Source organism: Perognathus longimembris, chromosome 1 (assembly GCF_023159225.1).
Source record: "Perognathus longimembris pacificus isolate PPM17 chromosome 1, ASM2315922v1, whole genome shotgun sequence".
Taxonomy (NCBI): domain Eukaryota; kingdom Metazoa; phylum Chordata; class Mammalia; order Rodentia; family Heteromyidae; genus Perognathus; species Perognathus longimembris.
The window spans coordinates 101,474,379-101,497,867 of NC_063161.1; the positions used below are offsets into that span (position 1 = coordinate 101,474,379).

The window sequence follows — 23,489 nt, forward strand, 5'->3', positions numbered from 1 at the left end:
TCCTTACAAAGTTAAAACATCCCACATATCATGTAACCCAGCCATCTCCCTAAATATTTACCCAAAAGAAATGCAAACGTTTTCTCATGCTGAGACTTGTATACAAATGCTATGGTTATTTTATTCACAATAGTTGAAAACTGGAACTAATGTCCCAAGGACATTATTAAAGTACTATACCACAGGATAAAGAATGAACTAATGACATATGCAACATGGAGGGGACTCATGGTGACTAGAGGAGTTAAAGAACCCATGCATACAAAACTGCATACTACATCACACCATCTACCTACAATTCTAGAAAATGACAATTAATTTACAGAGATTAATGTCCAGTTCCATAGTTGCTTGGAACTGGGGCCTGAGAGAAAGATGAGGATGAGGCCAGAGGAAATTTCTGGAGATGATAAATAAGTTTTCTGCTCTAATGTTCTTGACAATGGATTCCAAGGGTATGCACACCTGCAAAACTCATTGAATTCTCTCCTTAAGGGGTGTAATTTATAACACATGGATTATACATCAACAAATTGGAAATTTAATTATATGGCTTTATAAAGAAAACCATTTGAATATGGAACTATAGTTATCAAATCTTTCTTGGAAAAATACACTTAAAATAGTCTTGAAAATGCCATCTATATGTGTTATTTCACACAGTCTGAATGATTCTTGTTATTTATTTTAAATTCCAATCTCCTGGTAGTGAAAAGCAAGTTCTCTCTTAAGTCCTATGTAGTAAACCAAGATACACTTACACAGAGCAACTATACAATTTTCTCCAAGAAAACTCCATTCTGCTAGTTTTTCTTCAATTTTCACAGAAAATCCTAGGAGCAGACCTAGGGTGTACCTACTAGACAGACTATCAGATTCTAAAACATTGTCACCCCAAGAATGTTTGATTTCATTCTTAAACACAGAAAGAGTGCTGCCATTTCAGGCCTCTGTTTAAAGAACCAGTACAGAAAACTCTCAGAACTTTCTTTTTCCATGTCAAGAACATGATAGACATGTGGGCTAAAGCTGCTGTCTCTGAAGGCTAAATGCAATGTTCAGCTTCACCTCTGACAAACTCTATAAGAGAAGGAATCAGAGAAAGGGAGGTGACGATACTGTCCCACTGGAAGTTGGACACTAGAAAGTGGTCTCGGCTTGGGAAGAGACAGAAACATTCCAATTCTGTCTTCGTGGGATGGTTCACAAACTAGTTGTTACCAACCCTCAAAGTGACAGGCCATGCAACTGAGAATAATCAGAAGCCCGTGAAGCATTGTGACATCTCTGTGTGCAGGGGACTTGATTCCAATTGGATGGAGCACAGGCCTCTGTTGTCAATGCAAGTGACATATTAAGTTTTATAGAATAGGATCATGTTTCATTCTCATGGATGAAAAATTAGAAAGAAGCCAGGGCACCAATGGCTAGCTACTCAGGAAGCTGGGATCTGAGGTTCAAAGTTTGAAGCCAAGCCAGACAGGAGAAACCATGAGACTCTCATCTCCAATTAACCAGCAAAAAATCAAAAGAGGAGGTGTGGCGCAAATGGTAGAGGGCTAGTCTTGAGAAAGCAAACTAAGGGACAAGGCCAAGTTCAAACCCCAATACCAGCCCAAACAAAATGTTTTCTAAACAAAAAACATAAATGGTTCAAGAAGCAGAGCTGTAGAATGCTGCTTTCCTCAGTGATGATGATGAGCATCAAAGAGAGGCCATTTCCTAACATCCCACCAAATGCATGCAACAGCCTGTCTGCAGGTGTTCAGAATGAGATTGCATTAAATAAACCATTTCTAGAAGGAAATTTATCAAAAGTGCTATGTTTCCACTCTAATTAGTATCATGGCTGTACAAGCTGCAAATATGGTTGTCATCACATCAAGAAACAAAATAAAGGTCAGGAAAATGACTGTGTGATAGAATTAATTAATTTTCCTTTGCTTTTGTTTTTTTTTTCTCTTCATCTCCTCTCTGTTGGAGCAAACTTATTCCTGGATAAGTCCCGTTCATTTCTGGAGCAACAAAGGTAGACAAAACAGATGGGGCTGCTCCATGAGGCCAATGCTTACATCTAATTAGGAAGAGCAAGATGAAGTCCAGGAAAATCTGTGTCTTCATTCTTCTAGTTTTACTCAAAGATGAGCTGATAAGGATTTCAGAGGATATGATGCATACACTACTTGGCACTCAGGGAGGAAAATGGAGGAATCTTGTTCCTCATCATTGTTACTAAAACTCTACCCATGCACATCAGCAAAACAATAGGGACCAAAACTTGAGTTTTCAGGCAAGATTTCCTTAATGTTTGCTCTACCTTTCTAACGCAGCTCAATTGATATAGTCTTTCCCCAATATATGTCCTTAACTAGATTGCTTCTTCCTATTTATCCCAGACATTTATCACTTAGTTCTATGATTTTTGATGGGTATTCATGTCCCTTACTATTCAGTAAACTCCTTTGTGCCTGTTGTGTTGGACACTGGGCCCCTAGCACTTAAGCCAAAGGAGAAATGGGGAAAAGCTTGATACATGTTTATGGAAAGAATAGATGAATAATGATTGGATACAGTGTTTAAATATCTAGGTATCAGGTTGTGCTTATAATATTTTTTCTTATGTCCTAAGTCTCATGTAACTGTTGCAATTTTGATAAAAAGAAGGAACAAAGTGAGCCCATGGAAGTTTTTGTCTTGTTTTATTTGTTTCTTTCATCCCAGAGATTTATAAATACTAGATTTATAAATACTACTCTACCATTTGAGTTACATTACCACCTCATCTTGGAGGCCTCATTAGTGACACCAAAATGAAACAATCCTAAGAAATCAGGAGTGAAAAGAAAACATATTAAGAGTATGTAACTCATGTTTGTTGCGCATAAAAAGTTTTGTACATGGATAGCTCTGTTATGGAAATAATAGACAAAAATATATGGGATACTCTATATCACAATTAATAACAAATGTTTCAAATGGTATTTAAGGAGCCAAAGTCATGGAGACAGTATGGTGGTGCATGGCTATAATCCCAATTCCTCAGGAGGTAAAGGAAGGGGGATCTGGAGTTCAAAGCCAGCCTTGGCAAAGTTAGGGAGATAATATCTCCAAACCCAAATAGAAATATAAGGACTGATAACCAAGTGATTGAGTGCTTGTCTAGCATATGTAAGACCTTGGGTTTAATTGTTAGTACTATACAAGAACAAAAACCAATAAAAAAGAACATGTCTTGTTTCTTTCAACCCAGAGATCTATACATAGTAGATTTATAAATCTACTACTCAACCATTTGAGCTACATTCCCAACCCATCCATTGTTTTTTTTCAAATCATGGTCCCAAGAACATGATTAATTATAGGTTATAAGAACCCGAGAGAATATAGTTAGCCCCTAGCATCAAGATGGTAAACACATAGATCCTTGACCAAGTAAGCACTCAACATCCCAGGAGGGAGGAGGCCCTCAGGTTGATTGGAACAGGTAGGTTTATCCACTTAGCACTTCACTTAGTGAAAAAGTGTCAGTCATTATACATACTACAGACCCCTTTCAATTATCAACCCCAGACTCAAGTCCATTCATTTCTCTATCAAGCATGCAATTATTTTTATCAATGTATATCTGAGCAATAACACTTTTTTAGTTATTACAAAACAACAATGATCAACATGAGTTTTATTGACTCACTTTGAAAGCTCAAAATCATGTACTTTAAATTTCACTATTATCCTGCATTTTCCAAAGGAGCTTGGAAAGGATTCAAAACAGGAGAAAAATATGTATGTATGTGTTTATAGCATCAATAAATAACATATCATATATAACATACATGTATGTTATATTATGTAACATATCATATATGTGTAGATACACATGAGAAATATAAAAACATGTATGTATAATGTAGTTCAGTAAAATGATATACAGAAGTTGTTTCATAATGAAAAATACACTTCCAGTTCTAGAACCCACAACTATTCATACCTATTTTTAAAAAATCACATTTCTTGGCTATTCTAAAAGTATGCATTAAAGCACTTTAACCAGTTTTTGGTGAAAATTACCAGGAAAAAAGATGACACGACTAACATTTATCAGCACTATAACTATTATCTTACTTAATCCTCATAATATTCTCCTTTTTTGTTGGTTGTGGGTCTTGAACTCAGAGCCTTGACACTGTCTCTCTTGCCTCTCTGTGCCCAAAGATGGTGCTCTACCACTTGAGCCACAGAACCACTTCTGATTTTTGAGTGGTTAATTGGAGATAAGAGTCTCTCACAGGGACTCTTCTTCCCTGGGCCAGTTTTGAACCACAATCCACTGGTCTCAGACTCCTGAGTAGCAAGAATTACAGGAGTGTTGAATATAATCAAGGCAGTTTATGACAAACCCACAGCAAGCATAACTCTAAATAGTGAAAAACTTAAGCCATTCCCTTTAAAATCAGGAGCAAGACAGGGATGTCCGCTCTCTCCCCTTCTCTTCAACATAATACTAGAATTCCTAGCCAGAGCAATTAGGCAAGAAGAAAATTTAAAGGGGATCCAAATAGAAAAAGATGAAGTTAAACTTTCTCTCTTCACAGATGACATGATCCTATACCTAAAGAACCCCATAGACATCACAAGGCCCAACAGCTATACCCTTATGAACACGTAAGATGATGCTAAATGAAATGGACTCCATGTTATGGAAACAATTGTTATATCACAGTTGTAACTACTTTCAACGTCCCATGTGTATCTGTAGCTTCTATTATTGATGATGTTCTTGTATCACCTTCCTGTGATTGTATATACACTATCTCTGTAATCTTATCTGAGTATATTGGAAACCATGTATACTGGTATTGGAACTAGGAAATTGAAAGGGAATACCAAAATTGAGAGACACAGGGTAAAAAAAGACAAACAACTACAAAAGCAATACTTGCAAAACTGTTTGGTGTAAGTGAACTGAACACCTTGGGGGGGGAAGGGAAAGGGGGTGAGGAGGGAAAGGGGGGGAGGAGGGAGGAGGGTATGAGGGACAAGGTAACAAACAGTACAAGAAATGTATCCAATGCCTAACGTATGAAACTGTAACCTCTCTGTACATCAGTTTGATAATAAAAATTTGGAAAAAAAAAAAACCCATAGACTCTACTCCCAAGCTACTAGAGCTGATCCAAAACTTTGGCAAAGTTGCAGGATATAAAATAAACCCTCAAAAATCAATGGCCTTTCTATATGCTAATGACCCAAACGCCAAGGCTGAAATCAGGAAAGCAACTCCTTTTGCAATAGCCTCAAAAAACATGAAATACCTAGGAATAACCTTAACCAAAGACGTGAAAGACCTCTATGATGAGAATTTTAAAAACATGAAAAATGAAATTAAGGCAGAACTAAGGAAATGGAAAAACCTCCTATGCTCCTGGATTGGGAGGATTAATATAATCAAAATGGCAGTATTACCAAAGGCTATCTACAAATTCAATGCAATACCCGTTAATATCCCAACACTATTTTTTAATGAAATAGAGGAAGCAATCCAGAAATTCATATGGAACAATAAAAGACCCAGAATAGCAAAAACAATCTTAAGCAGAAAGGACAGTGATGGAGGACACAATACCCAACTTCAAGCTGTATTATAAAGCTATTGTAATAAAAACAGCTTGGTATTGGCACCGGAACAAGCCTGAAGACCCATGGAACAGAATTGAAGACCCAGAAATGAACCCACAGAACTATGCCTACTTAATCTTTGATAAAGGACCTAAAACAATAGGATGGAAGAAAGATAGCCTCATTAACAAATGGTGCTGGCAAAACTGGTTCAACACATGCAACAAACTAAAACTAGATCCTTATATATCACCCTGCACCAAAATCAATTCCAAATGGATTGAAGACCTCAAAATTAAAACAGATACCCTGAAAACACTAAAGGAAGGAATAGGAGAAACACTTGGGCTTCTTGGCACTGGATGGAACTTCCTTATCAAAGACCCAGAAATGCTACAAATCAAAGAAAGGATGGACAAATGGGACTGCATCAAACTGCAGAGCTTCTGCACGGCAAAGGACATAGCTCACAAGATAAAAAGAAAGCCCACAGATTGGGAAAAGATCTTTACTGGCCATACAATGGACAAAGGCCTCATATCTAAAATATATGCAGAACTAAAAGAATTACATTCCTCCAAAACAAAACTGCAAAGAACCAATAGCCCCCTCAACAAGTGGGCTAAAGACTTACAAAGAGACTTCTCTGAAGGGGAAATGAGAATGGCCAAAAGACATGAAAAAGTGCTCTACATCACTAGCCATAAAAGAAATGCAAATCAAAACAACATTAAGATTCCATCTCACCCCAGTAAGAATGTCATATATCAAGAAAACTAACAATAACAATTGTTGGAGGGGATGTGGCCAAAGGGAACCCTACTTCATTGTTGGTGGGAATATGAGCTGGTTCAGCCACTCTGGCAAGCAGTATGGAGATTCCTCAGAAGCTGAACATAGAGCTCCCCTATGACCCAGCAGCCCCACTTTTGGGCATCTACACAAAAAACCACACCAAGAACACACTAAAGCCACCAGCACAACAATGTTCATCACAGCACAATTTGTCATAGCTAGAATCTAGAACCAACCCAGATGCCCCTCTGTAGATGAATGGATCAGGAAAATGTGGTACATATACACAATGGAATTTTATGCTTCTATCAGAAAGAATGACATTGCCCCATTCATAAGGAAATGGAAGGACTTGGAAAAAATTATACTAAGTGAAGTGAGCCAGACCCAAAGAAACATGGACTCTATGGTCTCCCTCATAGGAAATAATTAGCACAGGTTTAGGCAAGTCACAGCAGAGGATCACAAGAGCCCAATAGCTATACCTTTATGAACACATAAGATGATAAGTGAAATGAAGTCCATATTAGGGAAACAATTGTTATATCACTGTTGTAACTACTTTCAACGTGCTATGTGTAATGGTAGCTTATATTATTGATGATCTTCTTGTATCCCCTTACTGTGGTTGTACCTGCACTATCTCTGTATCTTATCTGAGTATGTTGGAAACTGGATATACTGGTATTAGAACTAGGAAACTGAAAGGGAATACCAAAATTGAGAGACACAGGGTTAAAAAGACAAATGACTACAAAAGCAATACTTGCAACTGTTTAGTGTAAATGAACTAAACAACTCTTGGGGGGGGAGGGAAAGGGGGGAAGGGGGAATGAGGGACGAGGTAACAAACAGTACAAGAAATGTATCCAATGCCTAATGTATGAAACTGTAACCTCTCTGTACATCACTTTAAAAATAAAAATAAATAAAAAATTTTTCAGGGAAAAAAATAGAAAGAATTACAGGAGTGAGCAACCAGTGCTTGGCCTCATAATTTTCTTTTCTTTTCTTTTCTTTTTTTTTGGCCAGTCCTGGGGCTTGGACTCAGGGCCTGAGCACTGTCCCTGGCTTCTTCTTGCTCAGGGCTAGCACTCTGCCACTTGAGCCACAGCGCCACTTCTGGCTGTTTTCTGTATATGTGGTGCTGGGGAATTGAACCCAGGGCCTCATGTATTCGAGGCAAGCACTCTTGCCACTAGGCCATATCCCCAGCCCCATATAATTTTCTTTTAAAATAAGTTTTTTGGTGCTGGGAATGTGGCTGAGTGGTAGAGTGCTTGCCTAGCATGCATGAGCCCTGGGTTCAGTTCTTCAGTACCACGTAAACAGAAAAGGCTGGAACTGGTGCTGTGGCTCAAGTGGTAGAGTGCCAGCTTGAGCAAAAGCTCAGTGACAGTACCCAGGCCCCGAGTTCAAGCCCTAGGACTGGCAAAAAAAGTTTCGTTTTGGTCCCAAGACCTCTAATCTTTCGCTTTACCAGATAAAACTGCTCAGATCTGGAATATACCCTATGAAATTATGCCTTTTTCTTTTGTCTTTTTTCCCATGGTTTTACCCCTGCTGTCACTGTAACTGACTTTGGTACACTGGGTATTTTATGTACATTTATCAGATCTAGGGAAAGGGAACATCAAAATGGAAAGACAAAGAAAGGGTAAAGGGAGAACAAATGTAACATCAATACGTACAAGACAATATGCTATAAACCAACTGTACAACTCAGGGGAAGGTGGGGAGTGAACTGGGGAGAAGGGAAGGTGGGAGAAAAATGAAGGAAATAAGTAAAAAGGTCAATAAGAAATGTACTCACTGCCTTACGTAACTGTAACCTCTCTGTACATTACTTTGACAAAAAAAGACAAAGAAATAAATGGGTTTTGTGACTCATAAAAAAAAAAAACAGAAAAATGAGGAATGTATAAGTTTGTTTTTACATCTAGAAAGACCAGGATTCAAATCTGATTCCTATCTGACAGGAACAGAAAGAGCAAGAAGGAAGGGTCCTCTAATGGGGCCCCCTGGAAGTTGATATCTGCTCATGTCACCACAATCAATGTAAGCAAAACCCTAGGACACAGAGATACACTATTCCCTCTGCAGTATAATGAGATCTACTATACCATACTTACAATCCACCAGGAGGCACTTTTAGTAACCTGCCTACAAGGTTGCATTCATGTAACTGAGCCTTTCTTAGTCATCTCAAAATCCCTAAAATGATCCTAGAAGATTCTGTAAGATCTATCCAAGCAGTTAAGTCACAGAAAACAATATAATTCAGCAACATTGTAAGTCTCAGCAAGACTATTGCTAAAATAGCCCACAATTGGAGGCATGAAAGTGCCTTTCACATCCCCAGTTGGTAAAGGACAGCCAGTTCATTGGGGGATGAAAACATGTTCAAAATGCACCATAAAATTAGACATATTCTCACTCTTTTGTCATCCAGGTTTGAGGATCTTGTCTCTTAACTCTATTGTTCAGTTAATCTGTACATACACACCAGAATATTCTAATTTAAATCTGAGCCTGGGACATGCTATAATTTGTTCCTAGCTGCAAGAGTGAATGCCATAAATAATATGCAGTGTGCCTGTTCTCTGTTCCTGAACAGTCTGATAAGCTCATCTTGAAATCATTTCAGCAATCACATTTGACAGCTCACTAGAATCCTGTTCAATCCAGTCTCCCAACTAGTCCATTATTCCTGCCAGTTTCCAGGCCGATGAGGTATTCAGACACTTGTCTCTAAATGAGAACAGCCTAGCGGAACCCTTGCAGGAGAGGTACTCGGGCTAACAGGCCATCAATCTGTCAGTAACTCTTAAGATCCCTCAGCCTTGTCCAACTGAAGGCCAGCTTACAGCCTCCAGGAAGTGGGAACCGAGTGGGCAGGGGTCTCATCACCTCTTCTTCAATGGTGTCATCTGCAAACATATGCCAGAACAAATCAGTGCAGCCCAGATCCATCAGGGCTACAGTACAGCACTTCTTCCTGCATCCGTTTAACAAATGGTCACTGGGCATCAGGCAGGTATCAGGCACACAGCACACCACAAAGAACTCTGAAGGGTCAGTGCCTGACTCTAGGACACATGGTTACATGATGCTAAGTGTTTAAATCCTTCTGGGCTAGTTTCTCCATGTGCATGAGGGTGCTAAGACACTGTTTGGGGGGATTTCTGTGACAGTCAAATGAGATAATTCATTGTGTAAAATGATAAATACAATGCCTGAGTTTCTATAAAGATAAGGAATAGTCAATTCCTAAGCAAGTGCTGGTGGCTCATACCTGCTGTAATCCTAGTTACTAAACAGGCTGAGATCTGAGGATGAAGGTTTGAAGCTAGTTGTGGCAGGAAAGTCAGTGAGACTCTTTTCACTATTTAAACACCCAAAAGCCAAAAGTGGAGCTGTGGCTTAAGTAGTAGAATGCCAGTCTTGAGTGGAAAAGCTAAGAGACAACGCCTAGGCCCTGAGTTCAATCCCCACTACCAGAACAAAGACACAGGACACAGAGATATACACAGAGACACATGTGTTAATTCCCTCATTGTGACCAAAGGCTTTCTCATTTTTTTATACCGTACAGCCGCTATGTTAAAACTGTTAGCAAAAAGAGCTCAAAATGGTTCCTCGTTATAATCCCAGAGATTTGGAAGGCTGAGATTGAGAAGATTACAATTTGAGGCTAGCCAAGAGGAAAAACCAGTTGAGATATCATCTTACCCAATAAAAATGGAATTATGGTCATCTCTTGCCATATCAGCTATATGAGCAACATAAATAGGAGCAGTTCAGTACAGAATAACTGAAGCAAAATGGAAGATTCTGGGGTTTTGTTTTTGTTAACAAAAAAAAAAACAACTAAATTAAAAGTGGTACTGTGGCTCAAGTGGTAGAGCACTATCCTTGAGCTGAAGGGCTCAGGGACAGTGCCCCCGCCCAAATTTCAAGCCCCACGACCAAAACAAACAAACAAACAAAAAACTAAATTAAAAAGGGTTGTGACATGTTTCGAGTTGCTGATCACGTTTAGCTAGTTAAGAACCTGAATTCATGACCTAGTATCAAGTCATTTTTTTTCTTCTGTTCTCTCTTCATCTGGATTTCAAATTTGTGTAACTTTGGGATTGTTGTTTATTTGGTAATGTAACTGGAGTTTGAAATCTGACCTTTGAGTTTTACTAAGTGGGTGCTTAGGCACTTGAGCCATACCCTCAGCCCACTTCGGAAAATTCAATGATCTTGACATTATGGCTTCTATTCATTTCTGTATGCATGTTGTTCTTCAGTTAACATAAAAATATAAAAATGAGAGAAAACTTTACTTGCTGAATAAGACCTCAATTTTATTTTTTACTTTTTTGTTGCTAGCCATTCCAGTGGTTATTGAGGTGTCATGTGGCTTCCTAACATTTTCCTACTGAATGGTGTGTGTTTATGAGCCATCTCCTGGTATCTTAGTACATGATGCTACGATGTGAGGGTAAGATGCCTTTGTCCTCAGCATCTCATCGTGCCTTCCTTTTATTCCTGCTAACTTCTTAGGGAGTATGAGTGAAAGGAACTTCCCATCTTATCTTTAGAAGATTTTGCCAGCTGAAAAATGTATTGAAAAATATTGGCAGATCTATTAAATAAATATATTGTCTACCAATCAAGTACACTGTCTATAAAACCAACTAGAAATACAGAAGCAGATGTACAATGTGTAGCAGTCTAACAAATCATAATATGTCTAACAGGATATCTAAGAAAACACATGCATAATGTCAAAGGTAAGTGACCACAGAATTTCATCTGTTGAGGATCTATACCTCCCTTTCCACATATAGTACAGGAGCAATGGTATAAATGGAAGCCCTCCTACTGCAGGCCAGAGGACTTCTGCTTAACCACTCAACTTCTGCCCTCCAAGTCCTGAATCCCTATGGCTGAAGACATTCTTCCTCAGGTTTTCAGAGACACCAGGTTGAATGTATTATTCTTGAACTTCTCTGAATTCTGCACTAGAAGGTGAATGGCCAGGAGAACCACCTACACACTAATGTGACATCTTTTTCCTACCAAGATCTATCTTATATCACAAACAGCTCCACACTAGAGGCATTCATCCCTTGGCCTCATGCCTCTGATCTCTCTGGAGTACATTCACTTCGGGGTGAGGGGAAGAAACAAAGGAAGCTCAGAAAAGGCGATTCCATCCAAACCATTTAAGCAGAAAATTCTGGACTCATAAGAGTACACAGAAAGGTCAACAAGAAAGAACCACAGGAGTGTGAGTATGCATCAGTCCTTGGTCCTGTGGATTACTCCATTGCATATGGAAAGGATAAATGGAGAAAGGCCAGGGGGAGACTTGAACACTGTCCTCAAGATGTGCTCCACCACGGTGGGATCTACTCAGAAACTTGCTCAAAATGATGAATCTAGGGCCCCATCCCAGATCTACTTAATGAAATCTCTAGTTGATTCCAATGCACATTTAAGTTCAATCATAGGGCCAAATGTAAGTAATGCTACATGCTCAGCAATTGGCAATTCCTGGAAATGATTCCTTAACCAACTTGCAAAATACCAGCTACTCCAGATGAACTAAAATTCCATGCTTGCACATGACAGCACAAGGATTTGTTCCATTCCCCAGTGAGGGAATCAAAGGACTCAAGAAAACTAGAATGACAAAAATTCCATTTGTATTTCTGGGTTCTGATTGAGGTATGGAATTGAAAACATTGCAACAGATGTTCAGAAACATTACTTCTATCGGACAAAATATCATCCGAAAGTAGGTTAGAAACAGAAGAATCTACCTCTATAATTAATAATGGGATTCCACAATCCAATTGTTATATTTTCAATTAAAGCAGAGCCCTCAGTATTTTTCCCCAACTGGTATCTGAATTTAGCACAGACCTGTGAGCATATCCAGGAAACAGCTATGTTAATTAGGGAGAGTATTTCCCAATAACAAAATCTCAGCTGATATCACCTCATAATTGGGGATGTTAACTGAGCACTCTTTGGGGTCTCTGTTGTACTGATGTTTGTCCTAAAAGGATTCACAGGGAACCACATAATAATTTCTCCCAGTTGTCACATTTACTGCTGTTTTTGCAGACCACCACATTTCCAAGTCTTCAAGAAATACCTTGGAGTGACCCATGACCTTCGAGTCACTGGAGCTTTTTTCCAACAGTATCTGTCTTTCTGTCCTCAGGAGTCAGTGAACTTGAGTCTGGGCACACTTCCTAAATGAAAACGTTGGCAGCTCAAACTCCTCACATGCCTGAGTATGGAATTTTGTTGTTTAGAAGCTGTATCTTATACTATCTTACAATGTTGCCTATCGTCATTCAGTGGTGAGGGAAGCAAAGCACACAGAAGGAGGCTTCATTACTTCACAACTCTAGTAGGACACTTGTCTTGCAGTGCTGTCTGTTGTGGATGGTATAACTGTCAAGTAATATAGGTTGCTGATGGTCTGCCTACATTCTTAGAACACTGTTTCTAAATCAGATGCCAGTGACTCATACTCAAAATCTTAGCTACTCCAGAGGCTATCTGAGGATCATAGTTCAAAGACAGCCAAGGCATGAAAGTGTGTGAGTCTTATCCCCAATTAACAAGCAAAAAGCTGGAAGTGGAACTGTGGCTCAAGTGGTAGAGTGCCAGCCTTGAGCAAAAAAAGATAAGAGTCATCACCCAGATCTTGTGTTTAAGCTCCAGTACTGACACACACAAAGCACACAAAGCAAGGAAGAAAAGAAGGAAAGGAGGGAGGGAGGGAGAAGGAAGGAGGGAGGGAGGGAGAATTATTTCTAAGCTAGTGGCTCATAGTTAGCAAGATTCCATCTCAATCAATTTTCAAGAAGAGAATTAGAAGTCTTTAACAGATTTGACAGTTTCTACTTTTCATTTCCATTGTCACCAACCCAGTCGACCGGGCTGTCAACCTCAGTTCTATTTTTTTTTACAGTAGGGGAAGGAAGGGGAGTGCTTGTCCTGGGATTTGAAGTAAGGATCTGGGTTCAGTTACTGGGATATTTTGCTCAAGGCTTCTGTTCTATTGCTGGAGCCACAGCTCCACTTCTGGCTTTTTGATGGTTAATTATAGACCAGTTTCATGGGCTTTCCTGCCAGTGCTGGCTTTGAACCTCGGTCCTCAAGATCTCAACCTCTAGAATAGTGAAGATTACAGGTGTGAGCCAGCAGTGCCTGGGTTCCATTCTGTTTTTATTCTTCTCAGTTATGCCAACAGTGTCCTTACTGCCTCCTGTCCAGCCTCTGGCCTTTGTTATGCCTCCTTCTCGACATGCCAGAATAGACTTCTCCAAGCAGAATTCAGGGCTCCACCTTTCCTTAGACCTACTCAGCTTCCTAAATGGCAGCCTCATGTTAGCTGCCCTCAGTCTTGCTTTCCCCAACACTGGTCTTCCATAGTTGGCCCAAATGATTATGTGTCCGAGCCTCTCCTTTGCTGTTGTTCTGTCCGTTCCTTAGGCTCAGAATGTCCATCTCTTCACTCTTCTCCAATCAAAATCTACCCTTTACTTCAAGGATTAATGAGACACAGCCTCCAGCTCCTGGCCCAATCTCCCCTGTCAAGAGTAAAGTCTTCTCTCTTATTCACTCTGTTACCTTAAGCTACATTTATTGTATTCTACGAGTATTAATTTTGTTGATTCTCTGCTACCGTAATACCTATAAGCTTTTCATGGTGAATTACCATCTGAACGCAACTCTTAAGTGAGAATTTTCCTTTATAGATTTTGAAAGCTTTTTCCTCTTCCTTATCAATTGAAATCATAGGAATAACAACATTTCACATTTTCCTCTGGTTGTTTTTGTTTTGTTTTGTTTCCCGATTAAGGAACTACATGTCAAATCTGTTTTGTTTTGTTTTCTCTCAATTCTTGCTCTGTTCTAAAGTTTTATTTTCTTCTCCAATCTCTATTTCCTATTTTACACTGGTATTTTTTCACTATTTTACATTTCCATTACTTTAAACTCAACTTCTAGGAGACAAGATGGGATATAAATAATAAAGTATAAATATGTATTAATGAAGAATAGGTCTTTGAGAAATGATTGACATCTTGAATAGAAAGTAAGATTTCTACCGAGAATGAACAAGATGGAAAATTTAGACCAATTTTATTACAATTCTATCAGTGGCCAAAAGGGTAGGATCCAACACTCAAACCAGAAGGCAGTTTGCTCTCTGAGCTAGAGTAGAAAGAATAGGGGGCTACTTTGAAGGTAGCATTAAGACATAGATACCAGGTGCCTAGTAAGCAATGCATTACTTAGGATTTTTAATTTTTTTTTAGCTTGAACTATGGTTTTCCCAATCCATTCACAACCAAGGACACTAGTTGTTCTGAGGGTGGCTGTAGAGGTAGTTCAGATAGTAAGTAGTTCAGGAGCAACTTCAGAAGAGCTATTTTTCAGAGGGCCCAACTTTGATGCCAAAGCCCCCTTACCCCATTGATACTGATCCAGGAAAAAGGAGAAATTAAAGAACAATGGAAGTGGCTGGAAATGAGCATAAACTACTGTAATGCTTGCCCAGATGCGAGTTTCCTCCCCCACTGCACCTGAAACATAGAGCATAGACATGAAGGAAGAAGATCTTGAGATGGCTACATTTTACTTCCCTGTAATTTACAAGCCAGGTTACTTTTAGAATAATACCCACCTCTCCAGGCCTGTTTTCTGTCTCCTAATGCAGGAATAGCTACACTTGGCCTCACTGAGTACCTGGAGGAGCATATGAAATAATGTAAACTTGCTTTACAAACTCATCATACACAAGGAAGACTGTCCTTTTCCTGTGAAGATTTACTGAGAAAGGCATCAAAGGAATACAGATTTTTTTTTTTTTTTTTTGGCCAGTCCTGGGACTTGGACTCAGGGCCTGAGCACTGTCCCTGGCTTCTTCCCGCTCAAGGCTAGCACTCTGCCACTTGAGCCACAGCACCGCTTCTGGCCGTTTTCTGTATATGTGGTGCTGGGGAATCGAACCTAGGGCCTCGTGTATCCGAGGCAGGCACTCTTGCCACTAGGCTATATCCCCAGCCCTACAGGGTAGATTTAAATGAGGATTCTATCCTTTCCTAGCTCTGAGATGGTAAACACATCTAATGATCTCTTGGTGCCTCAGTATCCTCATTTGTAAAATGAGGTAATACGATAAGCCTCAATCTAATAAAGTTATCAAGAGTATTAAATACATTTTAACCTAAAGAAATACATAGACTATAACAAAGTATACATTCATTATGTGTATTAGTTATATATGTAACTAATGTATTAGCTACATTTGTTATATTAGTATTACATTTATATTTTTATATTTATATTAGTTTCATCTATATAACATGTAATATAGTTATATATTATATTACATAATCTTTAATTATAAAATATGATATACTATATATTGTATTTATATTACTTACATATATTAGGTTTATTAGTTACATTTCTGTGTTATTTACATATACGACTAATGTTACAAATATCCTACAAACCAAGTACTGGGCTTAGTGCCAAAGAAGATACTAACTCCCCTAAACACACACACACACACACACACACACACACACACACACACACACACACACACACTGCATCCTGATGAGTAAGGCTTGAGTGTTATTTTAAGCTATGACCCAAGCATTAGAATATGAGTTTCTCAGGAATGGGAATATAAAACTTCTCTTGCCTATCCCATTTTATGTTGTTGCCTTTGTGGTCAGTTGATTAATTTGTAGTATCTCTTCACAGGTTGCTGTAATTCACTTAGCTGTAAATGGTTTTGTTGTTACTTGTTTAATGTTTAAAGAAAAACACCATTCAATGAACTATTATTATGACAGTGGTGGACAATTTTCTCTTTGGTGTTTTCCTGAAGTAGTGTTTTCTACATACCTTTCAGCTACCCACAATCAGAAAAGATATAAGATCCAGGCAGGGGCAACAAATTTTTTGTTGTTGTCTTAATATAAAATCACTGAATTGGCTTTTGAAATGTTCACAATGTGGTCCTGTTCTTTGTGAGCTCAGGAAGATTTGGGGGCTTTTTGTTTGTTTTAAATGGAACATTAAGGAAGAACTTTTCTTTTTCCTGTTCACCTGGCTTGGAGAGAATAACCTGGTAAAAACTTCCATGAGACCTAAGCAAATTTTGTCACTCTTGGATAACTTAGTTGCAATTAATCAAGAATTTTATTTTAGGATGATTAGCAGCCAGCCATATTCCAGTTTTGACATTCTAAAAGTATTCTAAAAATATTATCCCATGATTGAGTACTCCTTTTGAAGTACAGCAGAGAAGTTGTCCAACTTGTTACTGAGCTCCCAAAATCCTCTCTGTTGACACAGAAGGAGACCTCTTAATTACATGAGTCACTGTAGTTTTACAACTGAATAAGCTGTTAACTAAATTGGAAAAGTTGTCATCAAGATGATAAAGGCCATTCTGGAACTCCATGCCAAAGCACTCCAGATTTGTATCTTTTAGAGAAACAACCAGTTGTAGAAAAGTTTGCCATCTGGGAGATTAAAATGTGAAATCCAATATGCTTTCCCAGGTCTCAATAGGCTGCTTTATTCTTGATTAAAAGGAAAAGGAATTTCCTGGACATGTTTCTTTAATGTTTCCATCCTAGGAATGGGCATGGGATTCCTCTGTAAACCACGATGCTAGCTTACATCCTAAAAAGATGATTGGCCCTCTGGTTGTGACATGGTTTATTTGTACATATTCCACTCTACCAAATATTTTTGCTCATTTTTTCTTCAGATTTTATATTTGTGCAGCTTCCTAACTCCTGATTTCTTAAATATGTGCATTAGACACAGTGATTGCAGGTGAATTAGCCTATAGAAACATTTAGAAGGTGATACACTGGGCTTCTTCCTATATCTCTGATCACCTGATTTTTTTTCTGCCACTGATTTTCACAGGTGGGGAATTTCCTAGTAATCCTGTATCTTCTCCATGAGCCACTGGGCAAAGGTGGACAACCTTTGTGACAACATTAGTCACTTACTAACGACCCTCCACCACAATATTAATCACTTACTAACAACTCACCTACCATCGATCACTACTCAGAGGGAAAGGAAGGAAGAAAAACAATACAAGGAGCTTGGGCACCATGTCTAGCTTTATCCTTAAGAAATGCCTTGAGGATACTTTTTCCACACCTATAGTATTCACAGACTCTACTCGTCTGAAGTGGAACTGAAAAGATTACCCTAGTATAACCTCTGGCAAGAGGCTAAATTCATTTATATTATATTTGCATGTATTAAAATTGTTTCTCTCCTACCAAAATGCTGTATTATTTAACCACTGAAAAGATAAAAAAGAAGAGGTAAAGCCTAGAGACATTCTCAACTGGTGTTCAAGCACCTGTCTTTATTCCAAGCCGTAAGTTACTGGCTATGTCAAGAAGCCCAGGCTTATAGAAACAGTTCTCACCTCACAGGACATTGGCCTACCAATTATGTAACCTCACCTCACAGGACAGCAGCTCTGGGAAGAGTTACTTTGTCTTAACTCCTTTCACTTTCCACCTGGAAAGATGGACCAAGGTAAGTACAGCCACTTGGGACAGACACACTCCTAGTCAGTGTCCAGATTCTGTCCTAAAGTCTTCGGAGAGACCTCCAGGTTTTTCAATGATTAAGAGAGCATAAGCAGTAGATTAACAAATATGTAAGAGATAGGATGCTCTATTTAAAAGCAGAGAAAACAGAATTATCATTTTATGGTTCACAAAGTGAAATTGAGGCTCAGCACAACCAAACAGTAAGTGCAAAGCACAGGAACAACATATCTTAAAACAGAGGCCTAACTTGGGAAGATCTCCATCTTAAGAGGAGATCCAAGGGCAGTCCTGCTTCAACTAATTCCAACAACCTCCTGATTAATAAAATTACATCCTCTGGTCCTCCTGTAGAAAAATTCACTAAATAGCTCTGGTACTTAATTGACCAAACATTTACTCATTAGCCTTTTCTTTATTTCTGGATGGATGGTGAGTTTAAATAGGGTCATGTTAATCACAGCCTTGGTATTCAATTTCTAAAGCACAACAATTGAGTTTTCAATACATATAAATTATGAAGCATTGCACATTTCAAAAGACTAAAATTAGCACAAAATTTAAAAATGCTACACTGAATATATAATTCCAAGGATTTTCCGTCAAAAATTATTAATTCCTTGTTTGCAAATGGTTGTTAAGATTGTTAACTTCCCAAAGTCTATTTTAATAAAAAAAAGTATTATAATATGCTATGTTTGCAAAGAAAACAGAAGAAATTCTCACTGATGATATATTACCAGATAAGAGGGGGAAAAACAATAAAACGAAGTATTATTTTCCCTAAAATCTTTAATGATAGTAAAAGTGAAGAAAACCAGCTTTGATGAATAAGGGTATGGAAGAATGGGGGAAATCTGAATGGAACTAATAAGGCTAATGATAATAAGAATGCCTTTAATGGAATTAAGTCTACAATGAATTAAAAAAATAGAGAAGTCAAAAATGCTAGGAGAAGCTGGCTAGCTAGTTAGATGATAGGTGGGTTGATGATGGATGGTTGGATGGGTGATAGATGAATGGTTGAGAGATGGGTGGGTTGATGGCTGGATGGTGAATAGGTGGGTAAGTAGGGCTAGAGACCCTGACAGGGTAGGTCAATGGATGGTGGATGGATGGATGGGTAGATGGGTTTTATGGTCATCATCAGGGCTCCTGGCTCAACAGCATTAATGCTACTTGAGAATTCATTGGAGATTGAAAACAATAGGACCTTCCACAGACTTAATGTATCAAGGAAACTTTCTTTCTAAACTCCAGGCCATTGTGATACATGCTGAATTCCAAAAAGAACTGGTAGTAATATGAAGGAATAACAGAAAGATCTCCTTCACACAGGATATTTGCAAATCATTCAAATATCATTGCCCTAGTTCTCAAATTTGTTTGGACACTGGGATCACTGGGAAGTTTTCAGAACCCCATGGACAGACTTTATCCTGTAAGAATTTTTTGTAATTGATGAGTTCTGTCCTGGGTATTAAGATTAAAAAAAAACAAAACCAGGTGACTCTAAAGCAATTAAAAAGTATCATTTTAATGAATGTCAACCATGTTTTATACTTGTTTTTTTTTTTAAAGTCTTATTGTATCGCCTCTCCTGGTGGCTCATGACTAAACTATGTCATATGAGCTGAATATTATTGGGATACTAGACCAGGTAGAGTTAGTTGGCTTCTTATAAACCAGTCATTCTCGCCGGGGGACCATCCATTTGAAAATGTCTGAGTGACATTTTTTTTTTCTGGTTGCTAAGGTGAGGGTAGAAGTTTGCTACAAAATCTAGTAAGGGAGATCAGGGGAATAATTAAACATCCTACAATTCACAGGACAGGCCCTCATAACCACCCACTATCCAGATCAGAATGTTATTAATGATGTTTTTAAAATAATGCTTAATATAAATTTGGTATTCTCAATCAGTTTTAGATCTTACGATTTAAGAACTGGTGAAAGAAAAAGATGGGCTATTCCATAGCCAAGTCCACATCAACTGAAGATGTCAGACCACAGCCCCATTTCTTCATATGAGGTAGCTAACTGCTTGCTCAATTTTTAATAAAAGAGTGCTTCACTTCTTGATCAATTTTGTTTCCTTTGTTGTAGTTCAGTTTGGTGTTTGAGACAAGCTGGCCACTAATTCAACATCCTCCTGCCTTAGCCTTCAGAGCGCTGAGGTAAGTTACAGATATGTACCATGACTTTCACTATTCACATTTTCATTTCACTATTGCACATTTTCTATTGACCTAGAACTTCAGCAGGAAGAAAGAATAAATGGGAAGATTTAAGTACTTACATGTCATTGCACTATCACAGTAATTCCTATGACCAGCAGCCTTGACACTGTGGTTTGCAAGTATCTGAGTTTTATTTTATATGTGTGTATGTGCCGCTATCTGGGCTTGAACTCAGGCTTGGTGCTGACTCTTAGCTTTTTTCTCTCAAGGCTGCTGTTCTGCTTGCTTCTGACATTTTGATAGTTATTGGAAGTAAGGGTCCAGTGGACTTTTATTTGTGCCCTGGCTGTCTCTGAACCATTATCCCCAGATCTCAACCTCCTGAGTAGCTGAGATTATAGGCATATATAAGACACTGGGGCCTGGAAAATATGAGTTTTAAAGATCATGAAGTCCAAGGATCTATAGAAGAGAGAAATGAAAAGGGAGTAGTGATCAGGGTCAATGCCAACCAAACACATTAGCCTCAGATAACATCAGTCAAACAGAACCTGAGAGCTGTTGCTGAGAACAAATGGTACCCAAGAGTAGAACACTTACTGGATTTTTTATTGTGCTTCAAGATTGAAGAGATATATATTTTAAAAAATAAAATGAAAAACAACTTTCACCATCTACTTCCTGTTTTACCCCAAATCCTGCCCTCTCCACTGTTAAAGATTTCCACACTGATGCTGAGCAATTTAAGTCAGCCCAGGTGTTCAGAGTTCCAGGTTGCAACATTTGGTTAATTAACTTCATGCTGAAAACACTCCACATCACTTCAGCTGCCACTAGAACAAAACAAAACTCCCCCAAACAAAAACTGTAGGGAAATATAAACAAATGGGAGTATTCTGTGGAAAACAATGTATGATTTGGGTGACAATAAAAGCAGCAAAGGCTTTCTTGAATTAATAACTGTGTTCCTTAAAATTTATTTTTCCCTAAAAGGGATTATGTTGAGTTTGAGTAAAGGCTTGAAAGTAAACGTATTTATGTAGAATACAGCTATGAGCCAGGATGCCAAATCATTAGCACTTGCTTGAAAAGAAAAGAAAAAGGTACAGTGAAAGAGCAGTGTGAACCCCAAAGAGTGGCAATTTGGGAAAAAAAAAAAGTAGCCATTCTTCTATTGAAAAATCCCAAATGGCTTTTCTCCCACCCCCACCCCCACCCGTTTCAGAACCACAATGCTCTCAGCTGTGGTTCGCTTTGCTCATACAGTGTGCCAGCCCTCACCCCTACCCACAGCCCCACTCAAAGTCCCAATTGAGCTCCTGTATTTGAATACTTTTAAACACCCATTTGTTCCTCTCTTCCCAATCAATTTCAGTAAAAACTTCATGTCTTTGGAAAGAGGCCAAAGGTAGTTTTGTCAGAATTAATTTTTTTGTTAATGTATGAATTATAGAGTGCTGAGGGGGAAAAAAGCTAGTTTTCTTGTTTTGAGGTGAGGGGGTTAGAGTGAGGTACATTGATTTGCTGATGTATTTTATTTCTTACATACTAAGGAGGCAGTCTGGCCTGAGACTTGGAAACTTGGGTGCTACTCAGGTATAGCTCGTCTGAGGTTAGTGACAGGCTAAAGGCTGCACACATGCAGAAAGGGCAGTTGAAGGGCCTTTTATATATACTATTCCAAGAAAACAGAATGACAGTCTTTTAAGTGTGGCCCTAAACAACACTTTAGGTGTTGAGGGGCTCTGAAGGTAGGTTTCTGAATACCCCTTTCATTTATGACTTCTCTTGTGGGGAAAGCTTCTCTGTGAAGCTTCAATAGCCATGATTTTGGTAATGAAAGCTGAAGAATGAACTGAAATATCAATTTCTGAACCATCTTTGAGCTCCTTGATGCTTTTTCAGGATAATATGGTAAAGTAGCACAAAAGGGAAAGGATAATCTTTTTGAAAGATAAGAACAGCCATAGATGCAGTTCATTTATGGTTCTGGAAAGTGCAATGGTCATGGATGGGTGGGGGGCTCCCCGGCACAGAAGCTGGAGAATCAGCAGAACTTTGCAAGTTAGCACATGGAACACTAGTTCAGCAGCCACAACTGAACTGTCACTAAAAGTGGACAACCAACAGTTCATCGAGCACTATTGAGAATACATGTAAAGGCCAAGTAGGCAGAGCACAAAAACCATCACTGTTCTCACTTTTCCTTTGCTGTGACAAATTCCTGAGATTACCAACTTAAAAGAAGAAAGGTTTCAGTTCACAGTTTCAAGGAATTCAGTCTGTGGTTGTTTCATCCTGTTGTCTCAGGCAAGTAGTCACACAGTCCATCATACAGTAAACAGAGTAAACGAAGATGCTCACCTCATGGTGGATAGGAAGTAAAGAGCCAGAAAAGAAATAGGCTAAGGCCTCTATATCTACTTCAAGGAAATATTCCCAACGACTTAACTTACTCACTATGACCCACCTCTTAAAATTTCTCTACCTTCTGGGCACTTGTGGCTCATGTCTGTAATCTTAGCTACTCAGGAGGCTGAGATCTGAGGATTGCAGTTTGAAGCCAGCTGGGGAAGAAAAGTCCCCACGGCATTCTTATCTCCAATTAACCACTCAAAAACCAGAAGTGGTGCTGTGGCTCCAAGTGGTAGAGCTCTAGCCTGGAGCAAAGGAGTTCAGGGACAGAGCACAGGCCTTATATTCAAGACCTATGACCAACAAAAAAATTTTTTTTCATTGCTTCCCAATTGTACAACATACTTAGAACCAAGCTTTTAATACATAGGCTGTTAAAGAACATTGTGATCCCAATTCTAGCAATCACCAATGGTACCAGTATCCTAAAGAAGCTAGGAGACCTCCAGGAGCTGTCCACCAGTAATGAGGTAAGGTAGAGGGCAGTCTATTCAAGAAGACATGAATGAAGTGCCTGCAACTGATTAAAGACCAAAAGCTAAAACCACTGACTCCTCATCCCTTTGTGCCAAGTTTCATAAAACTGGCTAAAACAGGTATGCATGATTATATATATCTGTCCAAAGACTGTGAGAGCTATTAATCTCCTGAAGTCCATTCAAACATTAATATACATTATTTTACCTTTCTGGTTATACTGTAGGCAAATAACAGGATTTCTCTGTTCTCTTATGATCTTTAAAAGCAGTTTCACTTTCTGTTCCTATTATGAATACCTGTTCCTGATCTTATTTTTCAGATAAGATCACAGAGTGAGAATCTTATTAGCCCTTCTCATCCATGTGTGGGAAACTCA

The 23,489-nt window shown here is 38.7% G+C and overlaps 1 protein-coding gene and 1 long non-coding RNA gene across 7 annotated transcripts in view; both read right to left on the reverse strand.

Annotated features, from left to right (window-relative positions):
* Glis3 (GLIS family zinc finger 3) overlaps nt 1-23,489 on the reverse strand; it is a 446,841-nt gene that overhangs the window by 201,489 nt on the left and 221,863 nt on the right. The gene's annotated exons all lie outside the window — the stretch shown is intronic.
* LOC125357721 lies at nt 1,549-22,077 on the reverse strand. Its single transcript, XR_007212263.1, has 3 exons — nt 19,128-22,077; nt 3,228-3,231; nt 1,549-1,559 (listed from the first exon to the last, which is right to left on the reverse strand). It is a non-coding gene; the product is annotated as an uncharacterized LOC125357721 (long non-coding RNA).